Source organism: Mustelus asterias, chromosome 7 (genome assembly GCF_964213995.1).
Source record: "Mustelus asterias chromosome 7, sMusAst1.hap1.1, whole genome shotgun sequence".
NCBI classification, from domain to species: domain Eukaryota; kingdom Metazoa; phylum Chordata; class Chondrichthyes; order Carcharhiniformes; family Triakidae; genus Mustelus; species Mustelus asterias.
The window spans coordinates 78959974-78985760 of record NC_135807.1 but is presented as its reverse complement, the minus strand read 5'-3'; positions in this window follow the sequence as shown (position 1 = coordinate 78985760).

Below are 25787 nucleotides of genomic sequence, written 5' to 3'. Positions count from 1 at the left end.
GAGCCATCAACTCTTAAAAGGCAGCTGTTCAGTCTTAACAAAAGAGTTGTCTGCAGTTGCCCTGTTGAAGGGAGTAACATATTTAGAAGTATCCTATATGTAATAAGAGCAGCAGAAAGACTTTGAATTTCAGTTAGCAGTATGATACTGAGGGGCACCTATACAATTTGAGGTCTTTGGCTATCCCTCGAGTCAAGAATGATATTTACTTGATGTGCTTTTGCCATTGGTCTTCATGTGACTGAGCAGGCCAATTTTTGACATACTGATCTTTCAGAACATGGAGTAAGATGTCTGATGAGGTAGTGGGATCCAGAGCACAGGATTTTCTCCCTTTTAATTCCTTCTCTGCATTGCTTTGTCTTATCATTAAGATGTTGGGAAATGCTAGGAACAAGATGTGGATTTAAGTTTAACTTTCTTTCTTTGTGTATTAAGAAAAGTGAATCATTGGGTTTGGTTGCATTTTTGAGGTTCTGTGAAATGGAACCAAGCAAATGGAACTAAGCTCTGAATGAATTTTTAATAAGGTTTCACTCTTGAAGTGAAGGGCTGTGTTACCAAGTAGTTTAGGGAGTTAATAAAAACACAAAGTAGAAAAAAACTGTGCTGTTGTAAGTAAGGGAATCAGAGAGAGACTCTCAGAGACAAAATGTGACCCAGAAGGAAAACATCATTCTGCAGAGGTGCCAAAAGAAGCTGGACACAAGAGTGGAAGATGCAGGAGGCAGGTCCCAAACCAAATTAAAAAATCCCAAAACCAGGGAGTGGGACAGAAGAAATTTCCAGGAAGACAGTTAAGACAAAGAAAGAAGACAGGAATCTGGAACAGAGCTGTTCAGTGCAGTTAAAGGAACAGAAGAAAACATTCTGAATTAAAGAGGAAAAGCTGTGGAGAGCAAAATTAAGGCAAAGTGGGGTTGTGAGAAGACAGAAGATCTGATGAGATAGTCAAAAGTGGTGATTCGTTGCTACGGAACTCTGAAGTAGTGGTATGGCTGAGTATTTGAGAGCATGTGGAAGGTGAAGATTTAATGTGTGGTGATCCAGAGGAGCGAAACACCAGACAGTGAGATCGAAACCCTGGAGGCGGATCCTTTTTGAAGATATCTGACAGAAAGCATTGTTTAGGAGAAAATTCCAAGGGGAGTTCTCTGAGTGTAGAGATTGGAAACCCTCGTTGGAAAGACTGAATTGCTGTGAGGCCATTTGACTCACATTGTAATGAATGCCTGGAGAGACTTGATAACATATCCACAGCATTTCATTTGGGTGACATCTGTCACTTGGTTTCAGTGTGCAGCATGTTCAACCACAGGTCACCTATTGGTTTACATGGATTGCATACTTGCAGTTAGTAGTGTTATTCTTATGAATCTGTATATATCTATAAAGGGACAGGTGGGGTGAAGGAGTAGTGTATTATAGTTTACCTTTTCTTGTTTAACAAATGTTTTCTTCATTAAAAGCTCATCAGCTGACTCCTGTGACTTTGTTCAATAATGCCCTCCATGTATCTAAACAAAAAATTAAAATTTTGGATATATCAAGCCAGGTTCCACCCTGTGTCATAATAATGGGGAAAAAATCTTGGAATTCTACACAAAAATATTGAACTTTAAAAGTGACCTTAACTTTATACTTTAAAATAAATAGAGACACTAAAGTTGGCTGAGAATGCAACACTAACCACTGACAGATATGACTGCAGGGTCTTTCTCAAAGGAACAATGTAACCTCTTCCTGTGTTTCTATCAAGGCACTTGTAAAACCATCCCAAAACTGATTACTATCTCTGGTAAAGACAAAAGAGCATAATGACTGCCACATCTCAAGGACCCTGGGTATAATTGCCTAGACAAGAGTTTGTATCCTGGGGCTTCAGTTCAAACACACAAAGGTGGGGATTAAAAGCTTGCTGAGAGAGCTACCCATGGCTGTCAGTCTGTGTGGGTGTGCTGTGAGAAAAACAGCTGGAAGTTGCCATACTGAAGGTGATTGTGATGATTCTGTGCCTTTAAAAAATGTATTTTTATTATGTTTCTTGTAAGGGGTATGTTTAAAGTCAGCTCCATTTTACAAGGTGCCGATTCATCTGGAAAAACACGCAGCTTCAAGCTGAAAATGCAGGGTAATGACTGTTTTTAGCTAATAGTGTTTGTCTAAACAGAGTTAATGTATTTGTGTTTACTTAGGCTTCCTTTGGGGTATCAGAGCAGGGTTTTGATTATGTTGATTGACAGAGTTCTGTGTCAATGGGAGGAGTTACGCTTGCAGGAAAGATACACAGTTTATTTTTATTAAGTCAGTTTCTGCCTGGTTCTGAAATAAACAAGACATGTCTCTCTGTCTCTCTCTCTCTCTGCCCAGAAGAGCTCTGAAAAGTCTAGGATGGCAATCTTAACTACAAGCACACAAGTCTGTGTATGCTAACTGATTTTGAACAGGAGTTTTAAGTCTGTATATTGCTTGAATTGGAACTCGTAGGAATAGGTTAGCAGTTAAGAATTGTATCTGTCATGTTTAAACATTGTTTAAATGTAAAATGTCAAGCTAATTCATTTGTTATAGTTAAACTTTGTTGTTAAATAAAGTTTGTTTTGATAAAAGCCTCTAAGTTTGACAGTAGAATTGCATCTGGAGTGAAACATCATATCCTCACAATAATGCCAAAAATAGAAAATAGTTGGGGTCTAATCTAACTTCAAAATATACCTTGGGGTTTCTGATCTTGTCCCCTAACAGTGATACATTGACTAATGCATTGCCCCTGCAAAGTAGCCAGCTTTTGCAAGAACATGTAAAACTCTCTCTGACGGTGGAAGTTGATTAGCTAGCACAAGGATTGCAGCTGGAAAAGGAAATCTCTCTACTGAACTACAGGACACCTGAACCAAATGATCAACTACTCACTAGTAGAAGCCAACTATACTGAAATAATCATAACTTCTGCAATGTGTCATCATCTACTCCTCACAGCTCAAAGACTGTTTTGTATCATTTTTATTTATATTTGTTTACTATTGGATTCAATTTTTATTGTAGATGGTGCACACGGCTTCTACTATGCATCAGTGGTGAAGGGAGTGAATGTTTGTGGATGGATCAAGCAGGCTACTTTATGCAAGATGGTGTCAAGTTTCTTGTTGGAATTGCACTCATTCAAACAAGTGGAGAGCATTCCATCACACCCCTGACTTGTGTTTTGTAAATTGTGGACTGCTTTTGGGGAGTCAGAAGGTGAGTTATTTGCCACAATATTCCTAGCCTCTGACTTGCTCTAGTAGCCAAAGTATTTATATTTGATTTGATTTATTATTATCACATGTATTATCATACAGTGAAAAGTATTGTTTCCTGCGTGCTATGCAGACAAAACATACCGTTCATAGTGAAGGAAACAAGAGAGTGCAGAATGTAGTGATACAGTCATAGCTAGGGTGTAGAGAAATATCAACTTAATGCAAGGTAAGTCCATTCAAAAGTCTGACAGCAGCAGGGAAGAAGCTGTCTTGAGTTGGTTGGTACGTGACCTCAGACTTTTGTATCTTTTTCCTGAAGGAAGAAGGTAGAAGAGAGAATGTCCGGGGTGCGTGGGGTCCTTAATTATGCTGGGAGGTTGGTTCGTGTGATGGATTGGGCTACCTTCACAACCTTTTGTAGATCCTTGCGGTCTTGGGCAGAGCAGGAGCCATACCAAGCTGTGATGCAACCAGTATGGTGCATCTATAAAAGTTGGTGAGAGTCGTAGCTGACATGCCAAATTTCCTTAGTCTTCTGAGAAAGTAGAGGCGTTGGTGAGCTTTCTTAACTATAGTGTTGGCATGGGGGCCCAGGACAGGACAAATTCATTTTGTTTATTAAACATTGATATCAATTATCTTTGTAATCGCTGTACCCCATTTCTCATCCAAGTGGTTGGTGATCTGGGCATCTAAAAACTTGAAGCTCTCGATCCTTTCTACTTCGCCCCAATGATGTAGACAGGGGCATGTTCTTCTTTATGATTCCTGAAGTTGATGACAATCTCCTTTGTTTTGTTGACATTGAGGGAGAGATTATTGTTGCCGCACCAGTTCACCAGATTCTCTATCTCATTCCTGTATTCTGTCTCATCATTGTTTGAGATCTGACCCACTATGGTGATGTCATCAGCAAAGTTGAAAATTAAATTGAAGGGGAATTTGGCCACAAAGTCATAAGTGTATATGCCTAGTCCAGTTAAGTTTCTGGTCAATGGTAACCCCGAGGATGTTGTTCAAAGGAAAACACACCCTACTTCTCCAATCTAACCTTGTAGCTGAAATCCCTTATCCCTGGTAAATTAGTATTCTGGTCATACTCCTCTGCACCCTCTTAAGGTCCCTCACATCCTTCCTAAAGTCTAGTAACCAGAAATGGATACAATGGCCAGAATTTTACTGTCCTGCCCGCCAGGAATCGGAGTGGGTGTGGGGCGGACCATGGAAAGCTCCATTGACCTTGGTTGGGATTTTATGGTTTCGGGACAGTTGAGGCCGTAAAATCCCACCCATCATTCTAGTTGCGGACTAACTGGAGCTTTGTAAAGGTTCATCGTTACTTCTCTGTTTTTGTACTCAAAGCTCTATTTATGAAGCATAAGATTCTAAATGCTTTGTTAAAAATTCTCTTAGTATGACCTGCCATGCACATATACCCCCAGGTTCCTCTGTCCTTTTTTTTGAAACCTATTTCCAGAATTTACTGTTTTAATTCCAGATTTCCTTCATTTTTGATATTTGTTTTTACATTGGTGTTTTATTTATTTACCAAAAAAAGACACTGGTGCAGGCAAGCTAGTGTGCAAGAGTGCCAGTTCCCAGCCTCAGTAAATACAGAGGGTTGGTAGCAGGAACAGCATCCAGCTGTAAAACCACCCACCAAATCCAAAAAAATTGATGGTATGAAGGTGATCACCAGCATTGTGGCAATTCCATGTACCATGAGAAAAAGCTGAAAGAATTAGAAGGATTTTCATTTAATTCACAAATTATTTCTCTCTGGGAATGCCCACCCTAAAGAAGTTCTGCTCTTCACTCCTGAGAGATTTTCTTTGGTCCCTTTTACTCTTCACGTACCTATTCATGACTAATGTCTGCAATATGTTCAGCATTTATTCGAGTGTACATTGGAGAACTGACAGCAAAATGTTAGCAGATGTTTGAATAAAACAATGGACTTTCATGGAAATTTCCACCATGTCAAATAACATAGATACTTGGATTTGAGGATTTTCATTTGGGGAAAAAGTCATCTCAGAGAAGTATGTGGAACCAAAGTAGACTGTCATCTTGAGTGCATAGGATGTCAGAAGAGGGTGCTTCTCTCTGTCTACAAGTCTCCAAACCTTGACCGAGTTTTCAGCTCTATCTCAGCTGAAATTTTGCTGTCAGTTCTCCAATGTCCACTTGAATAAAAGGATTTGAGACAAACCTGGGCAGCCTGATGGTTAGCACTGCTGCATCACAGCTGCAGGGACCCAAAGCCGATACCAGTCTTGGGTGACTGTCTGTGTTGTGTTTGCACATTCTCCCCATGTCTGCATGGGTTTCCTCTGGGTGCTCCGGTTTCCTCCCACAGTCCAAAGATGTGCAGGTTAGTTGGATTGGCCATGCTAAATTGCCCCTTAGTGTCCCAAGATGTGTAGGTTAGGGGAATTAGCAGCGTAAATACATGGGGTTACAGGGATAGGGACTGGGTAGGATGATCTGTCAGGGAGTCGGTGCAGAGCCAATGGGCTGAATGGCCTCCTTCTGCACTGTAGGGATTCTTTGATTCTATGATAATGATTTGTGCCGTCTTGTTTACCTCCTGAAATCATCTGTTGAATTCCTTTTCCAATTTGTTCAGGTAATCACAGTATTTGTTTGGATGGAACCCTTTCTGTTTGACCTGTTGTTGGCTTTTCTCCAGATTAGGCAAGTGCTCAATACTTTGATTCTTTAACTGGGAGGACCATGGGCACAAATTCAACTTGAATGCATTTGCTGCACTGATCATGAGTGATAAGTCTTTGTCTTTCCTCTGCAATTCGCAATTCAGCTCGTTTAATTTTGCACCTGTGTCCGTAAGAAACGGTCAAGTCTATCAAGTCACAAATTACCTGACAGCTTGCTGTACACCTCATTTCTTGATTTAAGACAGGTGACAATTTCAGGGAGCAGATCTAAGTATCTCTGAAGGATTTCATCAACTTAACCACCTCATATTTGCATGAATGATTAGCTCACCATAAATGGCATCAAGCTAATTGAGTAACATTCAAATAAGTTGCAGAGATCTGGCACTGTCTCCCGCAATGAAAAACACATGGCAGGGAAGCCAGAAAATCTCGTACAATGGTTTTGATTCAAACCAGTTTCTTGATCAGAATTTTTTTGTCAGTCATATACCTTTTCAATTTATTGTATATACCCTGGCTTCCTGTCCTCTCTTTGAGTGGCAAAAGAATGAGAAAGCCCTCCTTTGAATGGCATGTGAATGAAAACAATCAGCCATATCCGTCATGTCGACTGATTCATCAAACTGCAGTGAGAAACATTTACAACCAGATAGGTTTTCGTGTATTTGCTGGGGCATGTACTCAGACAAGGGTTCCACCCTTCTGGTTACTGTTAAAGCACCAAGCGGCATGCTCTTGATGGCTGTCATAATTTCATCTCTGTACAAGGTGTTGGCAGCAACCACCATAGTCTCCTTGATAACTTCATCATCGGTGAATGGTTTCTTAGGTTTCGTTCAAGGAAGGTTAATGCACAAAGATGCCTCTTTGCTAGCCTTGCCTTTAGTCACAGCTTTCGAAAAGAATGACTGTTGAGCTTTCAAAATTCCCTTTAATTTCCAACTTTTTTTCTCAAAATCACACTATTTAAAGGGAATTTTTTCTTGAAATTTTACATGCATTGTCTTGTGCTGCCAAATCCAAATTACCTTTTACTCAAGGATACACACTGGTGACGAAGGGTCTTGTCTGTGAAATTTGTAAAATTAAATTCATTTTCCCATTCTTGGTGGAAATGGTAGGTTTTTGCCCTCCTGGAGGTCCCTGGCTCCTCGCTCATCATTTTGTCTTCACCCAGCTTATTCCAAGTTTTGGAGCCTGCAAGAATCTCATTGTCTAAGTCTCGTGTATTTTTGACGCAGTTCAGCAGGTTGCAACAATCGACTTTTCGAGACTTGGGGATCGACTTGTCGATTGCAATCGACTATTTGGCCAACACTGTAATAAGTTCTGGAACTTATCTTGGTAGAACTTAAACTGAACATCAGTAAGCAGGATATTGCTGTGTATGTGTGGCTTGATAATACTGTTAATGACACCTCCCATCAATTACATTAATGGGCTTGTACTTGGCCAGCTTAGATTTGTCCTGCTTTTCGTGGATAAGGTTATATATGGGCAAATTTCTAGTTTGTTGATAGATGTCAATTTCATAGCTGCACTGGAATATGGCCAGATGCATTGTTAGTATTGGAGCACATGTCTTCAGCACTGCAGCCGCAAGAGTTTTGTGGTCCATACCTGCTGCTGTACTCAGAGAACTCGACCACGTCTTAATATCACTTAGAATTAATAAATTGGCTGATGATTGGCATCTATGATTTCAGGGACTTCTGGAGGAAGCCAGAGATGGTTGTGACTGCTTCAGTCTTGTTTTTTTCACAGATACACTGAGCTCCACCATCATTCAGGATGGGATTGTTCATTGAGCTAGCTCCTGCTCCTGTTATGTGTGCTAGTCACTCTTGCTTATACTGTTATGGAGCGATTAATCTGTGACAGGTAGATTAGTAAGGAATGGATAAGTGTTTTTATCTCTCATGTTGGTTCACTCAGCACCTTCTGCAGGTCCATTCTGGAATCCTTCAGAAATTAGTCAGTAGTGTTGCTATCAAGCCAATCTTGGTGTAGGCGTTGAAGTTCCCCACTCAGAATATATTTTGTGTCCTTGCTTGGTTATGCTTCTTCCAAGTGATATTCGACATATAGGAGTACTGGATTTATCAGGTGAGGGAGGCAGTGGATTATAATCAGTGGGGTGCTTCTTGCCCATGTTTAATCTGATGTGTTGAGACTTTATGGGTCCAGATTTAATATTGAGGAGTCCAAGTGCCACTCCCTTCAATATTATTCCACTGTGCAGACACCTCTTGTGGGTCTTCTGTCTTTCTGGTGGGAAAGGAAATACCCAGGAATGGTGATGGAGGAGTCTAGGATGTTGGCTGAAAGGTATTTCTGTGAGTCTGACAGCATGACCAGTCTGTGGAACAGCAGCCATTAAGGTTATTACATAGGGATTTGCAGAACCGACTGGGCTGTGAATGCATTTATTGTGTTTAAATCAATTTTTTTCGTCGTAAAGGTTTTATATCATTGAGTGGGTGGCACAGTGGCATAATGGTTAGCACTGCTGCCTCACAGTACCAGGGATCTGGGTTCAATTCCAGCCTCAGGTATCTGTCTGTGTGGAGTTTACATGTTCTCCTCATGTCTGCGTGGGTTTCCTCCAGTTGTCCAGTTTCCTCCCGCAGTCTAAAGATGTGTAGGTTAGATGGATTAGCCATGGGAAATGTGTGTGGCTATGGGGATAAGGTGGAGAAGAGGGAATGGGTAAAATGCTCTGTCAGAGAGTCAGTGCAGTCTTGATGGGCCAAATGGCCTTTTCTGCAATGTAGGGATTCTATGATTCTGTGAGTGGCTTGCTGGGCATTTTAAAGGTCAGTTCAGAGTTAATCACTTTACTGTCAGTCTGGAGTCATGTACAGGTTAGTACAGCAGGTTTTCTATCTTTTGGACATTTGTTTTACAACAATCAAATAGCTTTATGTTCACCATTACTAATCCTAGTGTTTTGTTTCATATTTATTTAATTAGCTAGATTAATTCTCCTAGATTTAAATTCTCCAACTACTTATGGTAGGACTTGTACTCATGTCTTCCCATCATTAGTTCCAACCTCTTGAATGACCAATCCAATATTATAATCACTATGCTATCAATACTCCTAGAACTGGCCACTTCAGTTTCCTATCATCTGCAAATGTTGAAATCATGCCCTGTATGCCCTATAGGTCATTAATATATGTTAGGAAAAGCAAGCAAGTGGGATATTCCACTATGAATATTCATCCAGCCTGAAAAACATCCATTAACCACTACTTTCTGCTTCCTGTCATTCAGCCAATTTTGTGTTGGTACTGTACTTTTAATGAACTATAACTTGACTCACAGGTTTGTGATGCAGCACTGTATCAAATACAAGAGTTGTTGCATCTTTAAAAGGGGCTGAATAAAATATTAAGCATGTCAGCTATTTTGAACAGTTTTCACACCTCGTTAATCTCCTGCAGTTTTTACTGCAGTGTTCAGATTTTATTCCCTGGCGAGGACTCCAGGAAGTGTCTGTGCTATCATGTGTCTCTCCCATAATTCGTGACTCAGAGGCAAAAGCATTACTTGGAAGCTAACCAACACTTGGGTGGAATTCTAGTTGAATCATGAATGGCCAGAATCATTACCATCCTCAGTATTGGCATACTGCTGTTGTATTGGAAAGAGTGAACAGCCAACATAGATGATAAATCTTGCCCGTTAGGCATGTGTTTTTGTGGATCCTTTTAAAATGTTGCTGGCTGCCTTGTTGGGGGAATGGAGTGATAAGGCTGATACTGGTCTTACCATCCCTTTATTGTCAAGGAAAAATTAGTAAAAACGCCAACCATATATTTTGGGACTGGAGTTCGAATGAAAGGGGTGCAGATTCCCTTTTATGATGTATCTGATGAACCATTTGGGTATTAATAACAAAATTGGAATTTTTACAACTAGTAAAAATTACAACTAGGAGGTGTGGGATAGAGGGAAAGTTGGCCGATTGGATAGGTAACTGGCTATCTGATTGAAGACAGAGGGTGGTGGTGGATGGAAAATTTTTGGACTGGAGGCAGGTTGCTAGTGGAGTGCCACAGGGATCAGTGCTTGGTCCTCTGCTCTTTGTGATTTTTATGTAACCCCCTGCTGATCACTATATGGGGCTACTATTTAACTGTTCGATTTACAGGATCCTGAATTCCTAGCAGTTGATGGTGAGCTGGCTAAATTTCCTGTTTACCCATAAATGCCAGTACAGGCTTGCATGAAAAGGATTTGAGTGTTTAACGCGGTGCCTCCAAAAATGTTATTGAGATAAACCTTATAATGAGAAAAGGTTTGGAACAACAAGGTAAACGGAATAACAAAAAAATTTAATAACAAATATAATTAGCAGATATAAACAAGTAAAGAATCCCAACTGAAGATTTTCCAATTAACAGTTTCAACCTGAGAAATGTTCAGAATATCACCAAGTACTTTGAATTTTAAACGTTGGGGCCCATCCGTTGGTGCACATCTGAAGAAAACCACATTCTGTTACCGTTCCTGTCTGATAGTACTCACTTAACCACGACACACACAGTCCAGACGGGTCTATGAGAGGGAAGATGATGGAGCAAGCACACGAGGCAGAGGTGCCGCGAGCTATCTGTGTAGTAACACAGATCCCGTGCGCTGAAGGCTGTCCTCCTCGGCAGTCATGAAAAACCAAGCAGTTCTACCCGAGAAAGATTCACTTCGAACTAACTTTTTACTGCCTCTGAAAAGCTTCTCTTCAAAAACGTGGCTGTCCCTCTTCTGCACACTCCCTCCTCGGCTCTGCAGCTGCTTCACTTCCTGGTGCCTTTTTTTCTTCCCACCTCCAGAGCAATCCCATTGGCCCAGCCCACATCACTCAACCAACAGCATCCTGTTCACAGCACCCGCCCGGCAAACAGGACACTGAAACCACAAGGGACAAAGAACACTGGTAAACGTCTTCCCCACAAATTTTCCTCAGTCCCTTACATTTATTAATGACTTAGAGGAGGGGGCTGAAGGGTGGATCAGTAAATTTGCTGATGACACCAAGATTAGTGGAGTAGTGGATGAGGTGGAGGGGGCTGTTGTAGGCTGCAAAGAGACATAGATAGGATGCAAAGCTGGGCTGAAAAATGGCAAATGGAGTTTAACCCTGATAAATGTGAGGTGATTCATTTTGGTAGGACTAATTTAAATGTGGATTTCAGGGTCAAAGGTAGGGTTCTGAAGACTGTGGAGGAACAGAGAGATCTTGGGGTTCATATCCACAGATCTCTGAAGGTTGCCACTCAAGTGGATAGAGCCGTGAAGAAGGCCTATAGTGTGTTAGCTGTTATCAACAGGGGGTTGGAGTTTAAGAGCCGTGGGGTTATGCTGCAGCTGTACAGGACCTTGGTGAGACCACATTTGGAATATTGTGTGCAGTTCTGGTCACCTCACTATAAGAAGGATGTGGAAGCGCTGGAAAGAGTGCAGAGGAGATTTACCAGGATGCTGCCTGGTTTGGAGGGTAGGTCTTATGAGGAAAGGTTGAGGGAGCTAGGGCTGTTCTCTCTGGAGCGGAGGAGGCTGAGGGGAGACTTAATAGAGGTTTATAAAATGATGAAGGGGATAGATAGAGTGAACGTTCAAAGACTATTTCCTCGGGTGGATGGAACTATTACAAGGGGGCATAACTACAGGGTTCATGGTGGGAGATATAGGAAGGATATCAGAGGTAGGTTCTTTACTCAGAGAGTGGTTGGGGTGTGGAATGGACTGCCTGCAGTGATAGTGGAGTCAGACACTTTAGGAACATTTAAGCGGTTATTGGATAGGCACATGGAGCACACCAGGATGATAGGGAGTGGGATAGCTTGATCTTGGTTTCAGATAAAGCTCGGCACAACATCGTGGGCCGAAGGGCCTGTCTGTGCTGTACTGTTCTATGTTCTATGTTTCTATTTTTACCATACCAATTACCAGATTATTTAATTCAATCTCACAAAATCATCATTTCTAGGTTGCTAGTCCAGCAACCGGACACCTGGAGGAAACCCACGCAGACATGGGGAGAACGTGTAAACCCCACACATTTCCCATGGCTAATCCATCTAACCTACACATCTTTGGACTGTGGGAGGAAACCGGACATTTGGAGGAAACTCATGCAGACATGAGGAGAACATGTAAACTCCACACAGACAGATACCTGAGGCTGGAATTGAACCCAGATCCCTGGTACTGTGAGGCAGCAGTGCTTGCCACTGTGCCGCGCACTCAATGATATAAAACCTTTATGACAAAAAAAATGGATTTAAATACGACAAAGGCACTCAGTCCAGTCAGTTCTGCAAATCCTTTGTAATAACCTTAACAGCTGCTGTCCCACAGACCAGTCATACTGTCAGACTCACAGAAATACCTTTCAGCCAACATTCTAGACTCTTCCATCACCATTCCTGGGTATTTCCTTTCCCACCAGGAAGACAGAAGACCCACAAGACGTGTCTGCACAGTGGAATAATATTGAAGGGAGTGGCACTTGGACTCCTCAGTATTAAATCTGGACCCATGAAGTCTCAACACATCAGATTAAACATGAGCAAGAAGCACCCCACTGATTACAATCCACTGCCTCCCTCACCTGATAAATCCAGTACTCCTTTATGTCAAAAATCACTTGGAAGAGGCATAAGCAAACAAGGATACAAAATATATTCTGAGTGGGGAACTTCAACGCCTGCCACCAAGATTGGCTTGATAGCACCACTACTGACTGATTCCTGAAGGATTCCAGAATGGACCTGCAAAAGGTGCTGAGAGCACCAACATGAGAGATAAAAACACTTGTCCATTCCTTGCTAGCAACTGCTAGTCCTAATTATCTTTTTTTCTTTACCTCATTTTCATTATGTTACTTCCTATTCGATGTAATAATGATTGATCTTTAAAGAGAAATTCTGATCTGGACACTAAAATGAATCATTCCTCTCCCCAATTGGGTAATGTTTCAATTCTTCAGTGACTGATCCTGATCATAAATTTTTATTTTGTTCTTATGTTAATTATCCAGGACAGTGTGATTTGAAAAGTCACATTGAAGTGTCTTCCTTCCAATTTGGGCTTAATCTGAATGAAGTTCAAAATGGAACAAGGCTCATGATTGGAACCATAATTATGTAGTGAATGCTGAGTAGTTCATGTAGAACTAGTACAAAGCCTTCACAGCAGTGGAAATTTTAACAATAATGTTATAATCTTATATAATTAGTATTCGAACTTCCAAACCGCTATTAAAAATAACCTTGATGTGGAGATGCCGGGGTTGGCACAGTAGGAAGTCTCACAACTCACAGGAGTGTTCCCTTCCAGTCAGGGAACACTTCAGCAGTCAAGGGCATTCAGCCTCTGTTCTTCGGGTAAGCATTCTCCAAGGCGGCCTTCAAGACACACGACAACGCAGAATCGCCGAGCAGAAACTGATAGCCAAGTTCCACACGCATGAAGACGGCCTCAACCGGGATGTTGGGTTCATGTCACACTACATGTAACCCCACCATTTGGCCTGGACTTGCAAAATCCTACTAACTATCCTGGCTTGAGACAATTCACACCGGTTTAACCTGTGAGTATCTCTCTCTCCACTCACACTGTCTGCACCTGTAAAGACTTGATTACCTGAAAAGACTCACATTCCAACCATTATCTTGCAATTGTTTCTTTGTCTACATATGCTGTGTTTGTGAAACCTACCTCTCCACTCACCTGATGAAGGAGCAGCGCACTGAAAGCTCGTGGTTCCAAATAAACTTTAACCTGATGTTGTGAAACTTCTTACTAAAAATAACCTTGTAGTTCCTGTGTTGATAGCTGATACACCTGATATTTCAATGACTTGCAGGGATCCTTTAAGGACTGCCGATTTAACTGCTCAGAGAAAATGAAATGAATGGACGATACATGGAGCATGCTGAAAATATCATTGGGGTCCCACTGATACCATTAACTCCTGTTAAGCCAGGGACAGTCATTTTAATGATCTAGCAAAATGCTGACAACCTGGACACAGGGAGAAAACAGAACAGCATATTCTGTTCCATTCCCCAGGAATTAAAATGTGTTTCTATGGGTTGGATTTTCCAGCCGCACTAGCCCAAATGTCGGAAAATCATGCCCAAGGTCAAAGGACCTTTGCTTGGTTCGTGATTCGCCCGCTACAATTCCCGTGGGCGGGGGGGGGGGCGGGGGGGGGGGGGCAGGACAGTAAAATTCAGCCCTGTGTGTTTATATCTCAATACTCAAATTATTGTGATGAACTATAGAAAAATTCAACATGGTCAACCTTAGGGACATTTAGTGCAAAGTGGTAATAAGATTGAATTAAGTACCCAGCACTGAGTTGAGCTGTCACAAATCTTGTTTTCTTTCCTTAAGGTTCTGGTTTGAACAAAATTTATTAATGTATTACATAAAATAATAGTTAATAGAAATGAGTTTTGGATAACACTTACAAGCTGTTCTGACTGATTTTGTGAAGTATAATATCATCTAGAGTTCTTGTCTGAATTTTATTAATTTGGCAGGGGGGTGGGACCCAAAGCAGTAGGGAGATAGAAGAGAAGGTTGAGGACAGCACAGAAGTTAAAGAGAGCACATTAAATAGTAAAGGCAGTGTCAGTAATCCTAGTACGAGGCAGATCAGGCAAAAGCAAGACAGAGAGCAGGGAAGTCCAAATTAAGTTGCATTTATTTCAATGCAAGAGGCCTGACGGGCAAGGCAGATGAACTCAGGGCATGGGACTGGGATATTACAGCAATTACTGAAACATGGCTAAGGGAAGGACAGGACTGGCAGCTTAATGTTCCAGGGTACAGATGCTATAGGAAAGATAGAACAGGAGGTAAGAGAGGAGGGGGAGTTGCACTTTTGATTGAGGAAAACATCACAGCAGTACTGAGAGGAGATATATCCGAGGGTTTGCTCACTGAGTCTATATGGGTAGAACTGAGAAATAAGAAGGGGGAAATCACTTTGATAGGGTTATACTATAGGCCCCCAAATAGTCGGTGGGAAATTGAGGAGCAAATATGTAAGGAGATTACAGATAGCTCCAAGAAAAATAGGGTGGTAATCGTCGGGGATTTTAACTTTCCCAACATTGACTGGGACAGCCATAGTATCAGAAGTTTGGATGGAGAGTAACTTGTTGAGTGTATTCAGGAGGAATTTCTCATTCAGTATGTGGATGGCACAACTAGAGAGGGGGCAAAACTTGACCTCCTCTTGGGAAATAAGGAAGGGCAGGAGACAGAAGTGTTAGTGAGGGATCACTTTGGGACCAATGACCATAATTCCATTAGTTCTAAGATAGCTACGGAAAATGATAGGTCTGGCCCAAAAGTTAAAATTCTAAACTGGGGCAAGGCCAATTTTGATAGTATCAGGCAGGAACTTTCAACAGTTAATTGGGGAGTTTGTGGGAAGGCAAAGGGACATCTGGTAAGTGGGAGGCTTTCAAAAGTCTGTTAACCAGGGTTCAGCATAAGCACATTCCTTTTAGAATGAAGGGCAAGGCTAGTAGAAGTAGGGAACCCTGGATGACTCGGGACATTTGAAGCCCTGGTCAAGAAGAAGAAGGAGGCACATGACATGCATAGGCAGCTGGGATCAAGTGGATCCTTTGAAGAGTATAGGAGTAGAGTTAAGATAGAAATCAGAAGGGCAAAAAGATTGTTTTGGCAGATAAGGCAAAGGAGAATCCAAAGAGCTTCTACAAATACATAAAGGGCAAAAGAGTAACTGGGGAGAGAGTAGGACCTCTTAAGGATCAACAAGGTCATCTATGTGTGGATCCACAAGAGATGGGTGAGATCCTAGATGAATATTTCTCATCAGTATTCACTGTTGAGAAAAGCATGGATGCTAGGGAACTTGGAGAAATAAATAGTGATTCTTGGAGAGTGTACATATAACAGAGAAGGACGTACTGGATGTCTTAGAGAGCATCACGATAGATAAATCCCTGGGACCTGATGAAGTCTATCCCAGGACATTATGGGAGGCGAAGGAGGAAATTGCAGGTCCCCTAGCAGAGATATTTGAATCATCGATAGTCACAGGTGAGATGCCTGAAGATTGGAGGGTGCAAATGTTGTGCCTTTGTTTAAGAAGGGCTGCATGGAAAAGCCTGGGAACTACAGGCCAGTGAACCTCACATCTGTAGTAGGTAAGTTGTTCAAAGGTATTTTGAGAGACAGGATTGACAAGCATTTAAAGACTCAAGGACTGATTAGGGATAGTCAGCATGGCTTTATGAGTGGAAAATCATGTCTCACAAATTTGATTGAGATTTTTGAAGGGGTAACCAAGTAGGTAGATGAGGGCACTGCAGTTGATGTTATCTACATGGACTTTAGCAAGGTCTTTGACAAGGTACCACATGGTAGGTTGTTGCATAAGGTTAAATCTCATGGGATCGAGGGCGAGGTAGCCAAATGGATACAAAATTGGCTTGATGACAGAAGACAAAGGGTAGTTGTAGAGGGTTGTTTTTCAAACTGGAGGCCTGTGACCACCGGTATGCCTCAGGGATTGGTATTGGGTCCACTGTTATTTGTCATTTATATTAATAATTTGGATGAGAATTTAGGAGGCACAGTTAGTAAGTTTGCAGATGACACCAAGATTGGTGGCATAGTGGACAGTGAAGAAGGTTATCTCAGATTGCAACGAGATCTTGATCAATTAGGCCAGTGGGCTGATGAATGGCAGATGGAATTTAATTTAGATAAATGCGAGGTGATACATTTCGGTAGTTCGAACCAGGACAGGATTTACTCAGTTGGGGAGAGTTATAGAACAAAGAGATCTAGGGGTACAGGTTCATAGCTCCTTGAAAGTGGAGTCACAGGTGGACAGGGTGGTGAAGAAGGCATTCGGCATGCTTGGTTTCATTGGTCAGAACATTGAATATAGGAGTTGGGACGTCTTGTTGAAGGCATTTTATTCATATGTTAGGAACAAAAGAGTTGTCAGGGAAAAAGTCGGACCTCTCAGGGACAAAGGAGAGGAATTATGCTTAGAACCCAAGGGAATGGGGGAGATCCTAAATGAATACTTTGCATCGGTATTCACAAAGGAGAGGGACTTGTTGACTGGGAGTGTCTCAGAGGGAGGTGTTGACCCGTTAGAGAGAATCTCCATTACAAGGGAGGAAGTGTTAGGTTTTTTAGGTAACATTAAAACTGACAAATCCCCAGGGCCTGATGGCATCTATCCTAGACTGCTCAGGGAGACAAGAGATGTAATTGCTGGGCCTCTGATGGAAATCTTTGTCTCTTCATTGGACACAGGTGAGGTCCCTGAGGATTGGAGGATAGCGAATGTGGTACCGTTGTTTAAAAAGGGTAGCAGGGATAACCCGGGTAATTATAGGGCAGTGAGCTTGATGTCCGTGGTAGGGAAGTTGTTGGAGAGGATTCTTAGAGACAGGATGTATGCGCATTTAGAACGGAACAATCTCCTTAGTGACAGACAGCATGGTTTTGTAAGAGGGAGATCGTGCCTTACAAATTTGGTGGAGTTTTTTGAGGAAGTGACAAAAACGGTTGATGAAGGAAGGGCTGTGGATGTCGTCTATATGGATTTCAGTAAGGCATTTGACAAAGTCCCTCATGGCAGGTTGGTTAAGAAGGTTAAGGCTCATGGGATACAAGGAGAGGTGGCTAGACGGGTAGAAAACTGGCTTGGCCACAGGAGACAGAGGGTAGCAGTCGCAGGGTCTTTTTCCGGCTGGAGGTCTGTGACCAGTGGTGTTCCACAGGGCTCTGTACTGGGACCTCTGCTATTTGTGATATATATAAATGATTTGGAAGGTGTAACTGGTGTTATCAGCAAGTTTGTGGATGACACAAAGATGGCTGGACTTGCGGATAGCGATGAACATTGTCGGACAATACAGCAGGATATAGATAGGCTGGAAAATTGGGTGGAGAAATTGCAGATGGAATTTAATCCAGATAAATGCGAAGTGATGCATTTTGGAAGAACTAATGTAGGGGGGAGTTATACAATAAATGGCAGAGCCATCAAGAGTATAGAAACACAGAGGGACCTAGGTGTGCAAGTCCACAAATCCTTGAAGGTGGCAGCACAGGTGCAGAAGGTGGTGAAGAAGGCATATGGAATGCTTGCCTTTATAGGATGGGGTATAGAGTATAAAAGCTGGAGTCTGATGTTGCAGCTGTATAGAATGCTGGTTAGGTCACATTTGGAATACTGCATCCAGTTCTGGTCGCCGCACTACCAGAAGGACGTGGAGGCTTTAGAGAGAGTGCAGAGAAGGTTTACCAGGATGTTGCCTGGTATGGAGGGTCTTAGCTATGAGGAGAGATTGGGTAAACTGGGGTTGTTCTCCCTGGAAAGACGGAGAATGAGGGGAGACCGAATAGAGGTGTACAAAATTATGAAGGGTATAGATAGGGTGAACGGTGGGAAGCTTTTTCCCAGGTCGGAGATGACGATCACGAGGGGTCACAGGCTCAAGGTGAGAGGGGCGAGGTATAACTCCGATATCAGAGGGACGTTTTTTACACAGAGAGTGGTGGGGGCCTGGAATGCGCTGCCAAGTAGGGTGGTGGAGGCAGACATGCTGGCATCGTTTAAGACTTACCTGGATAGTCACATGAGCAGTCTGGGAATGGAGGGATACAAACGAATGGTCTAGTTGGACCAATGAGCGGCACAGGCTTGGAGGGCCGAAGGGCCTGTTTCCTGTGCTGTACTGTTCTTTGTTCTTTGTACAAGACATTGGTAAGGCGACACTTGGAATACTGTGTCCAGTCCTGGTCACCCTGTTATAGAAAGGATATTATCAAACTAGAAAGAGTGCAGAAAAGATTAACTAGGATGCTACTGGAACTTGATGGTTTGAGTTATGAGGAGAGGCTGGATAGACTGGGACATTTTTCTCTGGAGCATAGGAGGCTTAGGGGTGATCTTATAGAGGTCTATAAAATAATGAGGAGAATAGATCAGCCAGATGGTCAATATATTTTCCCAAAGGTAGGGGAGTCTAAAACTAGAGGGCATAGGTTTAAGGTGAGAGGGGAGAGATACAAAAGTGTCCAGAGGGGCAATTTTTTCACACACACGGTGGTGAGTGTCTGGAACAAGCTGCCAGAGGTTGTAATAGAGGTGGGTACAATTCTGTTTTTTAAAAAACATTTAGATAGTTACTAGCTTCGGGGTTAAAAAGGGGCAGCATGGACAAGTTGGGCCAAAGGGCATGTTTCCGTACTGTAAACCTCTATGACTCTACCCTCAAACACCATTCCATTTTCCACACTTCTGCTTTTGCTCCATTCCCCACCTTTCTAAGATAACACTGGAGTTCCCCTTGTCCTCACTTTTCCACCAGTCTCTCCATAATCCTCCAGTATTTCTGCCACCTCGAACGTGATGCCACCACCAAATACAACTTCCTCACCCTTTTCCTTTTAGCATACTAATTTACCTGGTAAAGGTCTGAATCACTGCCAATACCCCCTTCACTTCCCACTGCATCTTCCCATGCAAGCACAGGTAGTGCAATACCTGCCATTTTCCCCCTCTCCACATAGTCTAAGGTCCAAATACTTTTTTCAGATGAAACAGCAATTTGATTTGATTTGATTTGATTTATTATTGTCACATGTATTAGTATACAGTGAAAAGCATTGTTTGTTGTGTGCTATACAAAGCATACCTTTCATAGAGAAGGAAACGAGAGAGTGCAGAATGTAGTGTACAGTCAGAGCTCGGGTGTAGAGAACGATCAACTTAACGCAAGGTAAGTCCATTCAAAAGTCTGATGACAGCAGGAAAGAAGCTGTTCTTGAGTCGGTTGGTATGTGACCTAAGACTTTTGTATCTTTTTCCTGATGGAAGAAGGTGGGAGAGAGAATGTCCAGGGTGCGTGAGGAACTAATTTTGCTGGCTGCTTTGCCGAGGCAGCAGGAAGTGTAGACAGTGTTAGTGGATGAAGGGCTGGTTTGTGTGATGGATTGGGCAATATTCACGACCTTTTGCAGTTTCTTGCGATCTTGGGTAGAGCAGGAGCCATACCAAGCTGTGATACAACCAGAAAGAATGCTTTCTATGGTGCATCTGTAAAAATTGGTGAGAGGCGTAGCTGACATGACAAATTTCCTTCGTCTGCTGAGAAAGTAGAGGCGTTGGTGGGCTTTCTTAACTATAGTGTCAGCATGGGCGGACCAGGACAGGTTGTTGGTGATCTGGACACCTAAAAACCTGAGGCTCTCAACCCCGTTGATGCAGACAGGGGCATGTTCTGCTCTGCATGATGACATTCTGCTTCGTTTTGTTGACATTGAGGGAGAGATTATTATCGCCGCACCAGTTCACCAGATTCTCTATCTCATTCCTGTACTCTGTCTCATCATTGTTTGAGATCCGACACACTACAGTGGTGTCATCAGCAAACTTGAAAATCGAATTGGAGGGGAATTTGGCCACACAGTCATAGGTGTATATGGGGTATAGTAGGGGGCTGAGAACACAGCCTTGTGGGACACCGGTGTTGAGCATGATCATGGAGGTGTTGTTGTTGCCTATCCTTACTGATTGTAGTCTGTGGGTTAGGAAGTTCAGCATCCAGTCGCAGAGGGAGGAGCCGAGGCCCAGGCCACGGAGTTTGGAGATGAGTTTTGTGGGAGTAATGGTGTTGAAGGCTGAGCTGTAGTCAATAAATAGCAGTCTGACATAGGTGTCTTTGTTATCTAGGCGTTCCAGGGTTGAGTGCAGGGCCAGCGAGATGGCGTCTGCTGTGGACCTGTTGCGGCGGTAGGTGAAATGTAGTGGATCCAGACAGTCCAGGAGGCTGGAATTGATTCGTGCCATGACTTACGTCTGAAGCACTTCATAATGATGGATGTCAGAGCCACCGGACGGTAGTCATTAAGGCACGCTGCTTGGCTTTTCTTTGGTACTGGGATGGTGGTTGTCTTCTTGAAGCAGATAGGAACCTGGATAGTCACATGAGCAGTCTGGGAATGGAGAGAGTGGTGGGGGCCTGGAATGCGCTGCCAAGTAGGGTGGTGGAGGCAGACACGCTGGCATCGTTTAAGATAAAGATTCATCCAAGGCTTCCAGGGTGGAGGGCATGCTCTCGCTGACCCTTTGCTCAGAATGGGCTTAGAATGCATTGAGCTCATCAGGGAGGTATGCACTGGATCTGGCAATTTTACATGCTTTCATTTTGTAGCCTGTTATGTCTTGCAGACCTTGCCATAGTCATAAGAACATAAGAAATAGGAGCAGGAGTAGGCCATCTAGCCCCTCGAGCCTGCCCCGTCATTCAATAAGATCATGGCTGATCTGAAGTGAATCAGTTCCACTAACCCTTAATTCCCCTACCGATCAGAAATCCATCTATCCGTGACTTAAACATATTCAACGAGGTAGCCTCCACCACTTCAGTGGGCAGAGAATTCCAGAGATTCACCACCCTCTGAGAGAAGAAGTTCCTCCTCAACTCTGTCCTAAACTGACCCCCCTTTATTTTGAGGCTGTGCCCTCTAGTTCTGGTTTCCTTTCTAAGTGGAAAGAATCTCTCCACTTGTACCCTATCCAGCCCCTTCATTATCTTATATGCCTCTATAAGATCACCCCTCAGCCTTCTAAACTCCAACGAATACAAACCTAATCTGCTCAATCTCTCCTCATAATCTACACCCCTCATCTCCGGTATCAACCTGGTGAACCTTCTCTGTGCTCCCGCAAGTAAGGGGACCAAAACTACACACAGTATTCCAGCTGCGGCCTCACCAATGCCTTGTACAGATGCAGCAAGACTTCTCTGCTTTTATATTCTATCCCCCTCGCGATAAATGCCAACATCCCATTTGCCTTCTTGATCACCTGTTGTACTTGCAGACTGGGTTTTTGCGACTCATGCACAAGGACCCCCAGGTCCCTTTGCACAGTAGCATGTTGTAATTTTTTCCATTTAAATAATAATCCAATTTGCTATTATTTCTTCCAAAGTGAATAACCTCGCATTTGCCAACGTTATACTCCATCTGCCAGATCCTCACCCACTCACTCAGCCTATTCAAATCTCTCTGCAGACCTTCCGCTTCCTCCACGCGGTGGGGGTCTGTGTGGCGAGCCTGGGACTCTAGATAGTTTGGTCCGGTACTGTCTTTTGACATCTTTGATGGATCTCTTTAGATCGTATCTGGCTTTCTTGTATAGGCCTTGGGATGTTTCATCTCAAGGCTATTTGTAATGGTGTATATTTTGTCCAGCGTGATCTTTACATCCGCATGGAGTGGGATGTAAACTGCTGTCGGGATAACGGAGGTGAACTCCCACGGAACGTAGTAGCGGCGGCATTTTAGCATCAGCTATTCTAGGTCCGGGGAGCAGAAACTCGCCAGTGTTGCTATGTCTAGGCACCACCTGGTGTTAATTAGGAAGCAGACCCCACCTCCCCTAGCCTTGCCTGAGACCGCTGTATGGTCTATTTGATGGATTAAGAAGCCCTCTGGTTGTAGGGCACAGCCCGGTGAAGCAGGAGTGAGCCATGTGAAACAGAGCACACAACAGTCCCAATTTAGCATACTGTATTTGTTGTTCATGATGCAATTGACTCTACACTTGGACGACCAATTGCAGATTCAATGATTTATTTGTGGAATACTTCTGTGAAGTCCACAAGCGTGACCCTGACGATCATCCTGGTACCAAAGAAAAGCTAGGCAGCGTGCCTCAATGACTATTGTTCAGTGGCTCTGATATCCATCATTATGAAGTGCTTCAAAAAGTTAGTCATGGCACGAATCAATTCCGGCCTCCCAGATTGACTGGATCCACTACAGTTCGCCTACCGCCATAACAGGTCCACAGCAGACGCCATTCCTAACCCTACACTCAACCCTGGAACACCCAGATAACAAAGACACCTATGTCAGACTCCTTTTTATTGATGACAGCTCAGCCTTCAACGCCATTATTCCTACAAAACTCATCGCCAAACTCCGTGGCCGAGGCATCAGCTCCTCCCTTTGTGACTGGATCCTAGACTTGCAATCCCACAGACTGTAATCAGTAAGGATAGTCAGTAACACCTCCTCCATGATCATCGTTAACACCAGTGCCCCACAAGGCTGTGCCCTTAGCCCCTTACAATACTCCTTATACACCTATGACTGTGTGGCCAAATTCCCTTCCAACTTGATTTTCTAGTTTGCTGATGATATCACTGTGGTGGGTCGAATCTCAAACAATGATGAGATGGAGTACAGGAAAGAGATAGAGAATCTGGTGAACTGATGCGACGACAATAATCCCTCCCACAATGTCAAGAAAATGATGGAGATTGTCATCGGGAGCGATTTTACCATCGAGCTGCGCCCATTTTCGGGCGTGAAAATTTGGTAATGTCAGGCGTGAGGCGAGTAGCACGATCCGCGCCCACCTCTGCGCCGGTTCCCCCTTTACCAAGGCCCAAAAATGACCGTGATCGGGACTATGCCCAAAACGGGCGCAACAGCAATTCAAATGTATTTGCATGCATTTCGATTCTCTTAACGGGCTGCACGCCCAACGTTACCCTCACTTCCCCTTTACCGCTGTGTTCGCCAATCCAGAATCGGTGTGAAACAGGCATGCTCCATAAAAGTCTGATTTGGGCACTCTGACAGCGCTGTGATGCTTACAGAGTTCCTTTCGTTATGGCCATTTTGTTTCTTGGGTTGGGGAGGGAGGTTCTGCGAGTGTGTGGGGGGGCTGTTGCTCAACAGGGTCTCCGATGTCCAATTTGCAGCATGGACCCAGGTCTCAACAATGATCTCAGGTCTTGTGGATGCTGCTGGGTCCGAGTGCACTCAGCACTCTTCCAGCTGAAGGATGTGCACAAAGCCCTTGCAAATTGCACTGCTGCAGCCTCAGAACTTTTCAAGGAACTGTGATTCTGGGGAGCATATGGGTGGGGGAATGGGGGGGGATCTTTGATTCGGGGAGCATGTGGATGGGGGAATGGGAGGTCTGTGATTCTGGGGAGCTGGTAGGTGGGGGAATGGGATACTGTGATTCTGGGGAGCATGTAAGTGGAGGAATCCGTGGTCTGTGATTCTGGGGAGCTGGTGGGTGGGGGAATGGGGTACTGTGATTATGGGGAGCATGTGAGTGGAGGAATTGGAGGTCTGTGATTCTGGGGAGCATGTGGGTGGGGGAGTGGGGGGGCTTGTGATTCTTGGGGAGCATGTGGGTGGGGGAATTGGGGTCTACGATTCTGGGGAGCATGTGGGTGGGGGAATGGGGGTTTGTGATTCTTGGGGAGCATGTGGATGGGGAAATGTGGGTCTGTGATTCTGGGGAGCATGTGGGTGGGGGAATGGGCAGTATGGACAGTGTATGTTGTTGGGCTAAGGGCAAGCAGTGTTTCTTAACCTCTATATGTGTTCCTCTCCATCTCCAACCCCCCCCCCGCCCCCTCCCGACTTCAGAGTGACGAACATAAGAACATAAGAAATAGGAGCAGGAGTAGGCCATCTAGCCCCTCGAGCCTGTCCCGCCATTCAATAAGATCATGGCTGATCTGAAGTGGATCAGTTCCACTTACCCGCCTGATCCCTATAACCCCTAATTCCCTTACCGATCAGGAATCCATCTATCCGTGATTTAAACATATTCAATGAGGTAGCCTCCACCACTTCAGTGGGCAGAGAATTCCAGAGATTCACCACCCTCTGAGAGAAGGGGTTCCTCCTCAACTCTGTCCTAAACTGACCCCCCCTTTATTTTGAGGCTGTGCCCTCTAGTTCTAGTTTCCTTTCTAAGTGGAAAGAATCTCTCCACCTCTACCCTATCCAGCCCCTTCATTATCTTATAGGTCTCTATAAGATCCCCCCTCAGCCTTCTAAATTCCAACGAGTACAAACCCAATCTGTTCAGTCTCTCCTCATAATCAACACCCCTCATCACTGGTATCAACCTGGTGAACCTTCTCTGAACTCCCTCCAAGGCCAATATATCCTTCCGCAAATAAGGGGACTAATATTGCACACAGTATTCCAACTGCGGCCTCACCAATGCCCTGTACAGATGCAGCAAGACATCTCTGCTTTTATATTCTATCCCCCTTGCGATATAGGCCAACATCCCATTTGCCTTCTTGATCACCTGTTGCACCTGCAGACTGGGTTTTTGCGTCTCATGCACAAGGACCCCCAGGTCCCTTTGCACAGTAGCATGTTGTAATTTTTTTCCATTTAGATAATAATCCAATTTGCTATTATTTCCTCCAAAGTGAATAACCTCGCATTTGTCAACGTTATACTCCATGTGCCAGATCCTCGTCCACTCACTCAGCCTGTCCAAATCTCTCTGCAGACCTTCTACGCCCTCCACACGATTCATTTTTCCACTTATCTTTGTGTCGTCTGCAAACTTTGTTACCCTACACTCAGTCCCCTCCTCCAGATCGTCTATATAAATGGTAAATAGTTGAGGCCCCAGTACCGATCCCTGCGACACGCCACTAGTTACCATCTGCCAACCAGAAAAGCACCCATTTATTCCGACTCTGCTTCCTGTCGGATAGCCAATCCCCAATCCACGCTAACACCCTACCCCCAACTCCGTGTGACCCAATCTTCTTCAGCAACCTTTTGTGAGGCACCTTATCAAATGCCTTTTGGAAATCCGGTTCCCCTCCGTCAACCGCACTAGTCATAAGAACATAAGAACATAAGAAATAGGAGCAGGAGTAGGCCATCTAGCCCCTCGAGCCTGCCCTGCCATTCAATAAGATCATGGCTGATCTGAAGTGGATCAGTTCCACTTACCCGCCTGATCCCCATAACCCCTAATTCCCTTACCGAT